The sequence below is a fragment of the Paramormyrops kingsleyae genome, chromosome 4 (genome assembly GCF_048594095.1).
Source record: "Paramormyrops kingsleyae isolate MSU_618 chromosome 4, PKINGS_0.4, whole genome shotgun sequence".
Lineage (NCBI taxonomy): Eukaryota > Metazoa > Chordata > Actinopteri > Osteoglossiformes > Mormyridae > Paramormyrops > Paramormyrops kingsleyae.
This window is the reverse complement of record NC_132800.1, coordinates 12,996,292-13,009,129: the sequence shown is the minus strand read 5'-3', so window position 1 is coordinate 13,009,129 and position 12,838 is coordinate 12,996,292. Positions and strand designations below refer to the sequence as shown.

The 12,838-nt window shown below is 49.6% G+C and overlaps 2 protein-coding genes across 4 annotated transcripts in view; both read left to right on the top strand.

Annotated features, from left to right (window-relative positions):
* LOC140588729 (NLR family CARD domain-containing protein 3-like) overlaps positions 1 to 12,838 on the top strand; it is a 300,771-nt gene that overhangs the window by 23,773 nt on the left and 264,160 nt on the right. The gene's annotated exons all lie outside the window — the stretch shown is intronic.
* Positions 1 to 12,838, top strand: part of LOC111837912 (NACHT, LRR and PYD domains-containing protein 3-like) — a 253,964-nt gene that overhangs the window by 157,336 nt on the left and 83,790 nt on the right. The window lies entirely within an intron of this gene.

The following is a 12,838-nucleotide window of genomic DNA, read 5'->3' as shown; positions in this document are numbered from 1 at the left end:
CGGGCGCGCCCGAGAGGAGGCGACGGACGGGACGAGACCGGGGGAACAGGACCTGGAAGACAAAAACCAAAAACATCAACCAAAAACAGGGAACAGAACAGAGACACAGAACAGGAACAGGGACGACAACCAAGACAAAAGCCGACAGAGGACGGGAAACGCGGAGAGACAAACCAGAAAGGGAGACACGGGGGGAACACCCACAGGCGACACGAAGGGGCCAGGGGTGAACGAAGGAGACACAGAAGGCTGAGGAGCAGAGACAGGAGGCAGAAACGGAAAGGGAGGAGGAACAAGGGGAGCACGAGGGAGCCCAGGCGGGCGACGGGCAGCGGCCGGAGGGGCTGCAGGGGAGAGGGAGCAGGAGGGGACCACCCAGGGGCCAAGGGAACGGGACGAGGGAGTGACGGAGGGGACACGGAGGGAGCAGGAGGGAACACCAGCGAAGGCAGGCAGGAGGGGGAAGCCGCGGCAGGCGGAGGCGCAGCCGAAGCCGGGGAAGGCGCCGTCCGACGCCCAGCCGGAGCAGGGGGGCCCGGAGGCGACCGACATTGAGCCGCAGGCGGGACCGAGGACCGGCACCGAGGATCCAGGGGGGGACCCGGCGGCGATCGCCGACCCCGAGCCGGAGGACCCCCAGGCAGCCACCGAGCCACAGCCAGGGGCCGAACGGGCGAGCCAGGGGGCAGGGCGGGCGGGACCCGGGCCCGACGCCTATGTCCCCGTCCCTTATGGGACACCGAAAGGCGGGGTCCTGGGGGGCGTCGGCCTTGCCGGGGTAAGGGCGAGGGAGTCAGGAGGGAGGCAACAAGCGGGGCAGCCGGAGCCTCAGGCGTGGCCGCAGGCGGGGCAGCCAGAGCCGCGGGCGTGGCCGCAGGCGGAGCAGCCAGAGCCGCGGGCGTGGCCGCAGGCGGAGCAGCCAGGGCCGCGGGCAGGACGGGAGAGGCGGCCTCAGGCAGGGCCGCGGGCAGGACAGGAGAGGCGGCCTCAGGCAGGGCCGTGGGCAAGACGGGAGAGACGGCCTCGGACGAGGCCGCGGGCGTGTGGCCAGCAGGAGGCGCCTCGGCGGGCACCTCAGGCAGAGCGGAGGCAGCTGCAGGCGTGCGACCAGGACAGGCGAGACGGGCAGTTCAGGTGCCGGCAGGACAGGCGAGACGGGCAGTTCAGGTGCCGGCAGGACAGGCGAGACGGGTAGTTCAGGTGCCGGCAGGACAGGCGAGACGGGCAGGTCAAGAGCCGGCAGGACAGGCGGGACGGGCAGGTCAAGAGCCGGCAGGACAGGCGAGACGGGCAGTTCAGGTGCCGGCAGGACGGGCGCCGCCATCACGTGGCCAGCAAGGGGCACCTCAGAGGGCACCTTGGGTGTGCGGCCAGCAGGGGGCGCCTCGTCGGGCGCTGCAGGCAGAGCAGGCAGGACAGGCGGGTCAGGCAGGACAGGCGGGTCAGGCAGAGCTGCTGGCCGCGTGGCAGCAGCCGCAGCAGGCGGTGCTGCGGGCAGAGCGGCGGCATCAGCAGCAGGCAGCGCAGCCGCGGGCAGAGCGGCGGCATCAGCAGCAGGCGGTGCCGCGTGCAGAGCGGCGGCATCAGCAGCAAGCGGTGCCGCGGGCAGAGTGGCGGCATCAGCAGCAGGCAGCGCAGCCGCGGGCAGATCGGCGGCGGCAGCAGGCAGCGCAGCCGCGGGCAGATCGGCGGCGGCAGCAGGCAGCGCAGCCGCGGGCAGATCGGCGGTGGCAGCAGGCAGTGCCGCGGGCAGTTCCGGAGCATGCAGGTCCGGCACCAGCGGCAGGAGAGACGCAGAGCGAGTCGGCACTGCTCCGTTAGGGGCTCTCGGCACCCGGGGAATAGCGTCCCTGATTGCGCTTCTCCCACCGTGCCCCAGACGCGCCGGTCGATAGCCGTACGCCTCCAATGGAGGCGGCTTCTCCGGGCGGGCGCTGGTTAGGTGGGTAGCGACGGGGTCATCCCAGGCGGGGAGCAAGGAGCAGGCCCCCAAGAAGAGAGTCGGGGCGGCTTCTTTCCCCTTTCCCCTTCGCCTCTTCTTTCTCCTTCCGGAACCGGTAGGAGGCAGTGAGGTCGCATCGGCGGGTGGCGAGCTGTACATCCGCCCGCTGTCTTGATCCACCTGCCACTGCATTGCTGCAGCCGCTACCTCTCGAAGCCGCCTCTTCGATACGCTAACCAGCGAGCCGCGGGATCCTCCTGGATCTCGGGCTGGGTTAGCCAGTACAGGACCTCGTCAACCAAGCCGAGGTATTCCTCCTCGGCAAGGGGGGATCCTTTCTTCCGGAGACTTGTCATTCTGTCAGGATTCGGGGTGAGCGAGCGGGTAAGGCAGGAGGTCGGAGCCGTAAATGCGGACAAACGGGATTTTATTTACGGAGGGAAGACTAACGGGGACAAACATCCAAACAATACAATGACAAGTCTGGGGAAGACTGACTCAGACGAGGACTAAATACAAAAGACAAGCTAGACTTAACAGGACACAGGCGATCACAATTAGGGCTGAACACGAGGTAACGAGGTGGGCGTGGCACACATCAGGAGCGGACGGAGCGGATCATGACAGATGGATTTCCATGTTTGTATTTAGGTGAGTTTCTCTGTGTGTGACAGTTTAGACAGAATCCAAAGGGAAAGAACAAAACAGACAAAACATCCATCCATCACCGTAACCACTTAATCCCAACTGGGGTCAGAGGGGGCACCGGAGCCTATCCCAGGAACATGGGGCGCAGGTGGGAACCAACCCTGGGCACAGACACAAACACACACACACACACACCAATCAGCCTGGCCTGCACGTTTTTGGACCGTGGGAGGAAACCAGAGCCCCCTGCAGAATCCCACACAAACACAGAGCGCGTGAACTCCACACAGAAAGGACTCGGGACCAAACCCAGGACCTTCTTGCCGTGAGGCATCAGCACTAACCACTGCACCACTGTGCCGCCCACAGATAAAACAGGCATCACCAAAAATACTATTAATTCATTAATATTTTTTTTGTATTAATCAGTTCGTGCTCCTTATCTTTCTCTCTTCTAAACCGGCGCTGATGCCGGACTCTGCTCAGTCTGCGGGTAGCGCTGCTGTGAAGAGGCTTGCGGTTCGAAGGAAGGTTATATTTTAAACTAAAGACGCTCACTTTTAGTATTAATCTCTGATGCCGTCTTGTGGTAAATATGCTTGTGATGAATATGTCTGATGAATGTCGCTGCTGTGTAATTTTATTTACCCGTAATTAAGCTGTTAGTTTAGCTCGCGCAGCATTTCCCGCCGGCGTCGCGCGCCGTCCGATATTTCCTGAGCTATTTCATAAACTTCAGTTCCCGCTTCGTTAAGGGAAGCTGTGCTGTTTTTATATTGTACAGAAACATAAAGTACAGGCTGCCTGATGGTATTAATAATAATAATTCTTCCTCTTGCCTACAGACTCCTGCCAGCTGACGCTGGACCCCAACACAGCAAACAGATACCTGTCTCTGTCAGAGGGGAACAGGAAGGTGACAGAGGGGGCAAAGCAGCCATATCCTGATCATCCAGAGAGATTTGACTGCTGGTCAAATAGTTCTGTGCAGAGAGAGTCTGACTGGTCGCTGTTACTGGGAGGCTGAGTGGAGTGGAGATGGAGCCTGGATGGGAGTGACTTATAAAGGAATCAGGAGGAAAGGACTCAGTGCTGACTGTGGGCTTGGAGCCAATGACAAGTCATGGATGCTGTTCTGCTTTCCTGACAGTTACTCTGTCTGGCACAATAATAAACAGACTGTCATACCCATAAAGTCCTCACGCTCCCGCAGAGTAGGAGTGTATCTGGACTGGGCGGCTGGTACTCTGTCCTTCTACAGAGTCTCCTCTGATGGACTGACCCTCCTGTACAGCTTCACCTCCTCATTCACTGAACCCCTCTGTCCAGGGTTTTGGGTTTATTATAGAAACTCCTCTGTGTCCCTGTGACGTGTTGCTGGTTCTCCTGGCAAAAAGGTAAAATCTCTGCTTTTTAACCTTTATAATCCTTTTTACTCTGAAATGTATGTTGGACAGAAATAAATGCCTGTGTTCAGGGAGCTGAATAAACATGAAAAATATTTTATAGTTTTTCTCTCTGATTAAAATGTAACTAAATGTAATCCTGAAGAGTGGGGGGGCCTTTCCCCCTCCCCTGTATATGTACATTTTATATATTTATGCCTATTTACTGTATTTCCTGTCTGTACAATGACAATACAGGCTTTCTGTTCTGTCCTATTAATGTCCTGATTCAGCGTCACCCAAAGCATAACTGAGTAACATAATGAAACCACAGTCTGGTGGATTAAGTTAAATTCACTTTACTGCTGCAGCTGAACATAACTTACACAATGACACTAAATCAATGTGTATAATAATCATTTAACTGGAGACATAACAGAAACAAAAAACTTTAAATTATATTGTGTTACTGCTCTGGTTCAGTGGATTAAAGTAAATAAAATTATTAATTTATTTTATTAAAATTTCTTTTATGAAATAATTATTAATTACTTTAATTAAGAATAAAGTACTATTGGTACTCTCTCTCTCTCGCTCTCTCTCTCTCTATATATTTATATATATATATGTGTGTGTGTGTGTGTGTGTGTGTGTGTAAACCAGACTTTACTGAACATGTCTATATCTCAGGTTAAATGGTTAGTGTGTGTGTGTGTGCTCTAACTGGGTGCTCTGTGTGTGTGTGTGTGTCCTTGTCACTGCACTGGGGCACTAGGATCCACACTGTCCACAGGGTGGGCTAACCTTTTGGCCACACCAACACCTCTTCCAGCAGTAGCCCAGCTTTCCTACAGTAGTTGATCTCCCATCCAAGTACTGACCAGGCCCAAAGCTGCTGCAGATGCATTACCTGGTCTGACCTGCAGGTGGTGTGGCTGCTGACATCTCAAAAATAAAGAAAGTGATTGATCAATCAATCAAATAAACAGTATATGATAACTGTTGAAACACTTTACCATGAAATGTAGGTAATGATTAAAAACCTTAAAAATATTTTTGTATTAGTGAGCAGGACCAGGTGACAAACTGTTTCTGTCAGTGTTCTAGGGTTCTAGGTAGCTCTTATTAATGTTTTACATTATGTATCTTACATTTGCAATGAGGACATTGTGGAGGACAGTTTGCTTGAAATAACATGTATTATAAAGCTACTTTTCATGCATATTTATGCCTATAATGTCCTGGGGACAGAAATGGCACGGATTTGGCAGAATACCCCGAAACGGCTCGTCCATGAGGATCCTGTGGCTGCGGTAACGTTAGCTGTATGTTCCATATTCAGTCCTCCAGCTGTAGCATCATTCAGCATTTCAGGCACTTTTTAATCACAGACTTTTCATGTCCGTGGGCAGAGATGCACACCGATCATTTTTCATTTCGAGCCCTTTGCTGTCTGTGCCAAGTCTTGGTATTATCTAAGAAAAGAGGCGATCTCTGCTGTAACAAGATATCGCTTCAGAAATTGGAGTCTATGGTGACTCTTGCACACCGTTTGGTTTTCCTTATTACTTCACGGGTGAATATTAATTAATAGCTGAATGTTCGCATGTACACTTCACGTTCAGTAGCTGGTGGTGATTGGACACAGTGCGGTTATTAATGAAGATGAATAAAAATCTGAAATCATCTGCAGTGTCATGATGTGAATATCAAGTGGTGTGCATTGTGCCCCATAGATCATTGCTTAAACCAGACTTTACTGAACATGTCTATATCTCATTAGGTTTAATGGTTAGTCGATGTAACTTTTGGCTGGCGCTGTATGAACATAAATGAAAGCATCAATAGCCATCTCTACAATTTTCTTTGAATATTGTTTTGGTCAAAAAAAATATTTTGTCCATTTCTCCCAGCCTAGAAATAACATCATATGAACTTCATGTCATGAACTCATCATGAAAACAAAAGCTTCACTATTTCCTAAAACCTCTTTGATCGATGAAGGGTTGTGTCATCTTTCATCACCAAACCCATCGAATTGTTCTTGCCTCTCAACAAAAACTCTACTCTCTCTGCCCAATTCAAAGAGCTCAGTGGAGTTTTGAAACCTTTGGCATGGGGATTGTGACTGTTCATGATGTCACAGAGCATGTCAATCATCTAAAAGCAAATATATGCATTATAACAGGAGGAATCTGAATCATCAGCATAAATAACATGTTTCCTTTTATCATTAGCTAATTACTGAAATATAGCAGCAATGTTTTTCACTATTTGCTTCATGGTTATTAAACTTTACATGTAACAAACACCTTCGCACCAGTCAATGGATGTGCAAAACAGTTTTAACAGTTCACCAGGGTTGACCTTCAGCTGGCATCCAAGCTGGTTACACATGCTGACATTGGAGGCAAGTCCATCCATTGTAACAGGTTAGGGTTAGTTTTTCAACAAGTGCATTATTGACAGTGATATGAATAAAATAATAATAACACACACACACTCCCCCTCCCTCACTGTCAGTTTCCCAGACACACACACACTCCCCCTCCCTCCCTGTCAGTTTCACAGACACACACACTCCCCCTCCCTCCCTGTCAGTTTCACAGACACACACACTCCCCCCTCCCTCCCTGTCAGTATCACAGACACACACACACTCCCCCTCCCTCCCTGTCAGTTTCACAGACACACACACTCCCCCCTCCCTCCCTGTCAGTTTCACAGACACACACACACTCCCCCTCCCTCCCTGTCAGTTTCACAGACACACACACACTCCCCCCTCCCTCCCTGTCAGTTTCACAGACACACACACTCCCCCCTCCCTCCCTGTCAGTTTCACAGACACACACACTCCCCCTCCCTCACTGTCAGTTTCCCAGACACACACACACTCCCCCTCCCTCCCTGTCAGTTTCACAGACACACACACTCCCCCTCCCTCACTGTCAGTTTCCCAGACACACACACACTCCCCCTCCCTCCCTGTCAGTTTCACAGACACACACACTCCCCCTCCCTCCCTGTCAGTTTCACAGACACACACACTCCCCCTCCCTCCCTGTCAGTTTCACAGACACACACACTCCCCCTCCCTCCCTGTCAGTTTCACACACACACACACACTCCGCCTCCCTCCCTGTCAGTTTCACAGACACACACACACTCCCCCTCCCTCCCTGTCAGTTTCACAGACACACACACACTCCCCCTCCCTCCCTGTCAGTTTCACAGACACACACACTCCCCCCTCCCTCCCTGTCAGTTTCACAGACACACACACACTCCCCCTCCCTCCCTGTCAGTTTCACAGACACACACACACTCCCCCCTCCCTCCCTGTCAGTTTCACAGACACACACACTCCCCCCTCCCTCCCTGTCAGTTTCACAGACACACACACTCCCCCTCCCTCCCTGTCAGTTTCACAGACACACACACACTCCCCCTCCCTCCCTGTCAGTTTCACAGACACACACACACTCCCCCCTCCCTCCCTGTCAGTTTCACAGACACACACACACTCCCCCTCCCTCCCTGTCAGTTTCACAGACACACACACACTCCCCCTCCCTCCCTGTCAGTTTCACAGACACACACACACTCCCCCCTCCCTCCCTGTCAGTTTCACAGACACACACACACTCCCCCTCCCTCCCTGTCAGTATCACAGACACACACACACTCCCCCTCCCTCCCTGTCAGTTTCACAGACACACACACACTCCCCCTCCCTCCCTGTCAGTTTCACAGACACACACACACTCCCCCCTCCCTCCCTGTCAGTTTGACAGACACACACACTCCCCCTCCCTCCCTGTCAGTATCACAGACACACACACACTCCCCCTCCCTCCCTGTCAGTTTCACAGACACACACACTCCCCCTCCCTCCCTGTCAGTATCACAGACACACACACACTCCCCCTCCCTCCCTGTCAGTTTCACAGACACACACACTCCCCCTCCCTCCCTGTCAGTTTGACAGACACACACACTCCCCCTCCCTCCCTGTCAGTATCACAGACACACACACACCCCCCCTCCCTCCCTGTCAGTTTCACAGACACACACACACTCCCCCTCCCTCCCTGTCAGTTTCACACACACACACACACTCCCCCTCCCTCCCTGTCAGTTTCACAGACACCCACACACTCCCCCCTCCCTCCCTGTCAATGATTCAGATGTATGCAAAGCATTTAATAGATCCACCTCTTCAGTAGATCCCTGGAGCTGTGTGAAGTTCCCTCCTGCTTCAAACGCTCCACCATTATCCCAGTCCCCAAGAAACCCTCCATCACAGGACTGAATGACTACAGACCTGTCGCCTTGACGTCTGTGGTCATGAAATCCTTTGAACGCCTAGTTTTATGGTGCGTTCCATTTGCCCTGGGAACTCGGATTCCGAGTTGGATTCCGAGTTTCAAAGCCGGAAGTGACGACATGCGCGCTCCCGTTTCTCGGAGATCCGAGAATGATCTCGGATAACGCAGAGGATCCCGAGTTCAGAATCGAAGATGGCTGTGCCCTTTATCAACAGAAGGGAAAGTTGTAGTTTTATCCTGTTTAAGCACTACTTCTCACTTGTGGCTCATTAAATCGGTCGCACACACTATACCGTCCAACTTATCTGTGGACGTGTTGCTACGGAGTTTTATACGTGAAGCACCGCGCGTAATGTGTTATCAAGTGATATGGCTAACAATGGCTACCAATTAACCGGTCTAGAATTGGATTTCATGATTAGTCGGATTATTTGTCGGATTTAAGGTAGTTCGGGCTAATTGTAAGTGAACGAAAATAAAGGCCATTTAAACTGAGGTACCTTAAATCCGACAAGTTGTCCGGCTAAGCAAAAAATCTTGCTTTTTCATATGGGTCGATGGTATTGCTACTTCTTTGGCAAATGGAACGTATCCAACTCGGTTTTTCCGAGTTTGTACCGGATGTGACGTAATCTCGGATTCCGAAAATCGGAATCCGAGGCAAATGGAATGCACGATTAGCCCATCTGAAGGACATTACAGGACACCAGCTGGACCCCCTGCAGTTTTCCTACCGGGCAAACAGGTCGGTGGATGATGCAGTGAATATGGGGCTGCATTATATCCTGCAACATCTCGACCGGCCAGGAACTTATGCCAGGATCCTGTTTGTGGACTTTAGTTCGGCTTTCAACACCATTGTGCCTAATCTCCTCTCCTCCAAACTCTCCCAGCTCAACGTGTCACCAGCTACCTGTCAGTGGATCACCAGCTTCCTGACAGACAGGAAGCAGCAAGTAAGGCTGGGGGAGATCACTTCTGAAACACGGTCCCTCAGTACTGGTGCCCCCCAAGGATGTGTCCTCTCCCCACTGCTCTTCTCCCTCTACACCAATGACTGCACCTCCAGGAACTCAGCTGTAAAACTCCTGAAGTTTGCAGACGACACCACCATCATTGGACTCATGCAGGATGGTGATGAGTCTGCATACCGGCAGGAAGTTGAGCGGCTGGTACTCTGGTGCAGTCAGCACAACCTGGAGCTGAACACGCTCAAGACTGTGGAGATGACAGTGGACTTCAGGAGACATCCGTCAACACTGCTCCCCCTCACCATATCAGACAGCCCGGTGTCTACTGTGGAGCTCTTCAAGTTCCTGGGTACCACCATTTCCCAGGACCTGAAATGGGAGACCAACATCTCCTCCATCATCAAAAAGGCCCAGCAGAGGATGTACTTCCTGAGACAACTGAGGAAGTACAGTCTTCCACAGGAGCTGCTGATCCAATTCTACTCTGCAGTCATTGAGTCTGTCCTCTGCTCCTCCATCACAGTCTGGTATGGAGCAGCCACTAAACAGGACAGGAACAGACTGCAGCGAGCTGTACGGACAGCAGGAAAGATCATCGGTGCCCCCCTGCCCTCCATCCAGGACTTGTACTGCTCAAGGACTAGGAAACAGGCTGATAAAATCATTTCAGATCCGTCACACCCTGGACACAATCTCTTCCAGCTCCTCCCCTCTGGCAGGAGCTACGGAACTCTGTACACAAACACCACCAGACACAGGAGCAGCTTCTTCCCTCAGGCCATCACCCTCATAAACAGCTAAGCTGTCATCTGCCTTATGTCAATCTCCCCCCTGTTGCTCTCTACCTCGCACCTTAATTGCACAGTGTTACCCACGTGTGTATATTTATAATATTTATAATTTGTCACATTTGTATTTCTTGTATAGTGTAATTTATTGTTTGTATCCTGTCGCTTATTGTCTGTGTATGAGAGAGTCTCAAGCTGCCGGAAACAAATTACTTGTGTGCCCCAGCACACTTGGCGAATAACAGCTGATTCTGATTTGTAGATAAAGGTGATGTAATTAGATCACTTGTGCGAAAACAAGAAAAAAATCCATTTATTCAACAAAAGAAATTAACTATGATGCCAATTTTCATTTAGGAAAAAGTTAGGACACCCTCACATTCATTACTATTTAAAATGCCCAGAATTTGATTCCGGGCACCACATTAGGTGAAAATGGTTAGAACATTGTTACACAGCCCAGGAGTTTCCGTTGCTGTTTTGCCTGTACATTTTTTATTTTGTTTTCTTTTTTTTTTTGTTGTTTGTGATTAAGGTCGTGTGGCTTGTTCTTTTGTAACTTGTGTGAACAAGTGATTGGGCAATGACTACTGCTGGTGCACATGCTTCTTTTCTGATTAGGGTTAGTTTCTGGGTACTGGCTGGTCTAACTTTGTGTGTGTGTGTGTGTGTGTTTGAGTCTATAATGCTGACCAATTACTGCTGTGCACATTGTGATAAGAAACAAGTATGAAGTAGCACCTTGTGTTGGCTTAGAAGTTTCTGTATCTGTTAGCCGTTTTGTTAGCCTCTAGTGTATGAATATGTACTTTATTAGTGCTGCAGCTTATCACTATGTTAAAGGTCAAATACCTTATTAACCTTCTAGCCAGACAATCTGCAACAAGCAGAAGCTGCCAAGGTTCGCTACTGAAGGAAGGGATTCGCCTGAGTTCACCAAAAGTTCACGGCTGGGTATTTTAAAAAAACTGAGTAGAGATGGTCAGGCCACCATTATGTTCAGCCGAGGCACCAAACAGTAAAAGAGATGATTGAGAAACTTATCATATAGGGGTGTGGATTAAGGGAGAAAACAACGATGGTGAATGGCTGAGGGAATGATGATGCTTAAGTGGCGAGATATTGTTACACAATGAGAAAATGTATAAAGATTGGTGTAAAACAGTATTGGACACACTTGTAAGTGTCCGGCCTTGATTGTAACTTCATTGTTGCAATAAAGACTGAATTTGGATCTACAGCAGCGGCTTCTGACTTCTGATTTGGCGGAGAAGGAAAAACCACAACACCATCAGAAAAAAGACTCCACAAGTTCAGTTTACATGGGAGGTGTGCAAAGAGGAAGCCCTTGCTGTTAAAAAATATTAGGGCAAGACCAGGACTTTTGGAACAAAGTGCTTTGGACAGATCAATCTAAAAATGAATTATTTGTACACAGTAAGAAAGTAGAGCTTTACTGTAATCCCAACAATATACAATAAGTATACAGTGAGACGAAATATCATTCTCCATGACCGTAAGTGCAACATAAACCACAACAACACACAAGACAGATCACAATGAGGGTGAAAGGGGTAATTATTTACAGTACACACACACACACACACACACACACACACACATATATATGGTGCAGTGGTTAACTCTAAATATATATATATATATATAGTGTAAATTATTACCCCTCTCACTCTCATCTGTCTTGTGTGTTGTTGTGGTTTATGTATCTGAATGTACATTATATATACAGTTGCAACCAGATATTTACACTTCAGAAAAAACACAAAAACTTTTTTTTCTTTATTGTCAAACATTAAATCAGAGTAAACTTTTTCTGTTTTAGATCAATAAATATTAACATATTTTTCTGCATTTGTTAAATGTCAGAATAAAGAGAGAGAGAATCTTACGGATGTTTTTTTTTTATTACGTTCATCAGTCAAAAATTTACACACACTTCCTTAGTATTCGGTAGAATTGCCCCCAAACTGTTTCACTTGGGCCAAACGTTTTGAGTATCTTTCCACAAGCTTTCTACAATAGTCTGCTGGAATTTTGGCCCATAGAACTGGTGTAACTGGGTCAGGTTTGTAGGCCTTCTTGCTCGCACTCGCCTTTTCACTGCCGCCCACAAATGTTCTATGGGATTGAGATCAGGGCTTTGTGATGGCCACTCCAATACCTTGACTTTGTTGTCCTTAAGCCACTTTGTCACTAATTTGGAGGTGTGCTTGGGGTCATTGTCCATTTGTTAGACCCATTTGCGCCCAAGCTTCAACTTCCTGGCTGATGTCTTCAGATGTTGCTTCAATATATCCACATAATTTTCTTTTCTCATGACACCATCTATTTTGTGAAGTGCACCAGTCCCTTCTGCACCAAAGCAGCCCCACATTATACTCCCACCCCCACACCTCACAGTTAGGATGGTGTTCTGAGGCTTCAAAGCTTCCCCCGTTTTCCTCCAAATATAACGTTTATCATTATGGCCAAACAGTTCAATTTTTTTTCGTCAGACCGTAGGATATGTCTCCAGAAATTAAGAGTTTTGTCCCCATGTGCAGTTGCAAACTGTAGTCTGGCTTTTTTATGGTGGTTTTGAAGCAATGGCTTCTCCTCCCAGAGTGACCTTTCAGTTTTATTTTTTTCGGCATTCTTGCTCTCTAGCTGACTTGCTTGACTTGCATTAATGGTCAAAGGAAAAAAGAATTTCCATAATGTTTCATCATAAACATTTCTGAATAACGTGTTAAGTCTGCTTTAAAAAATTGCA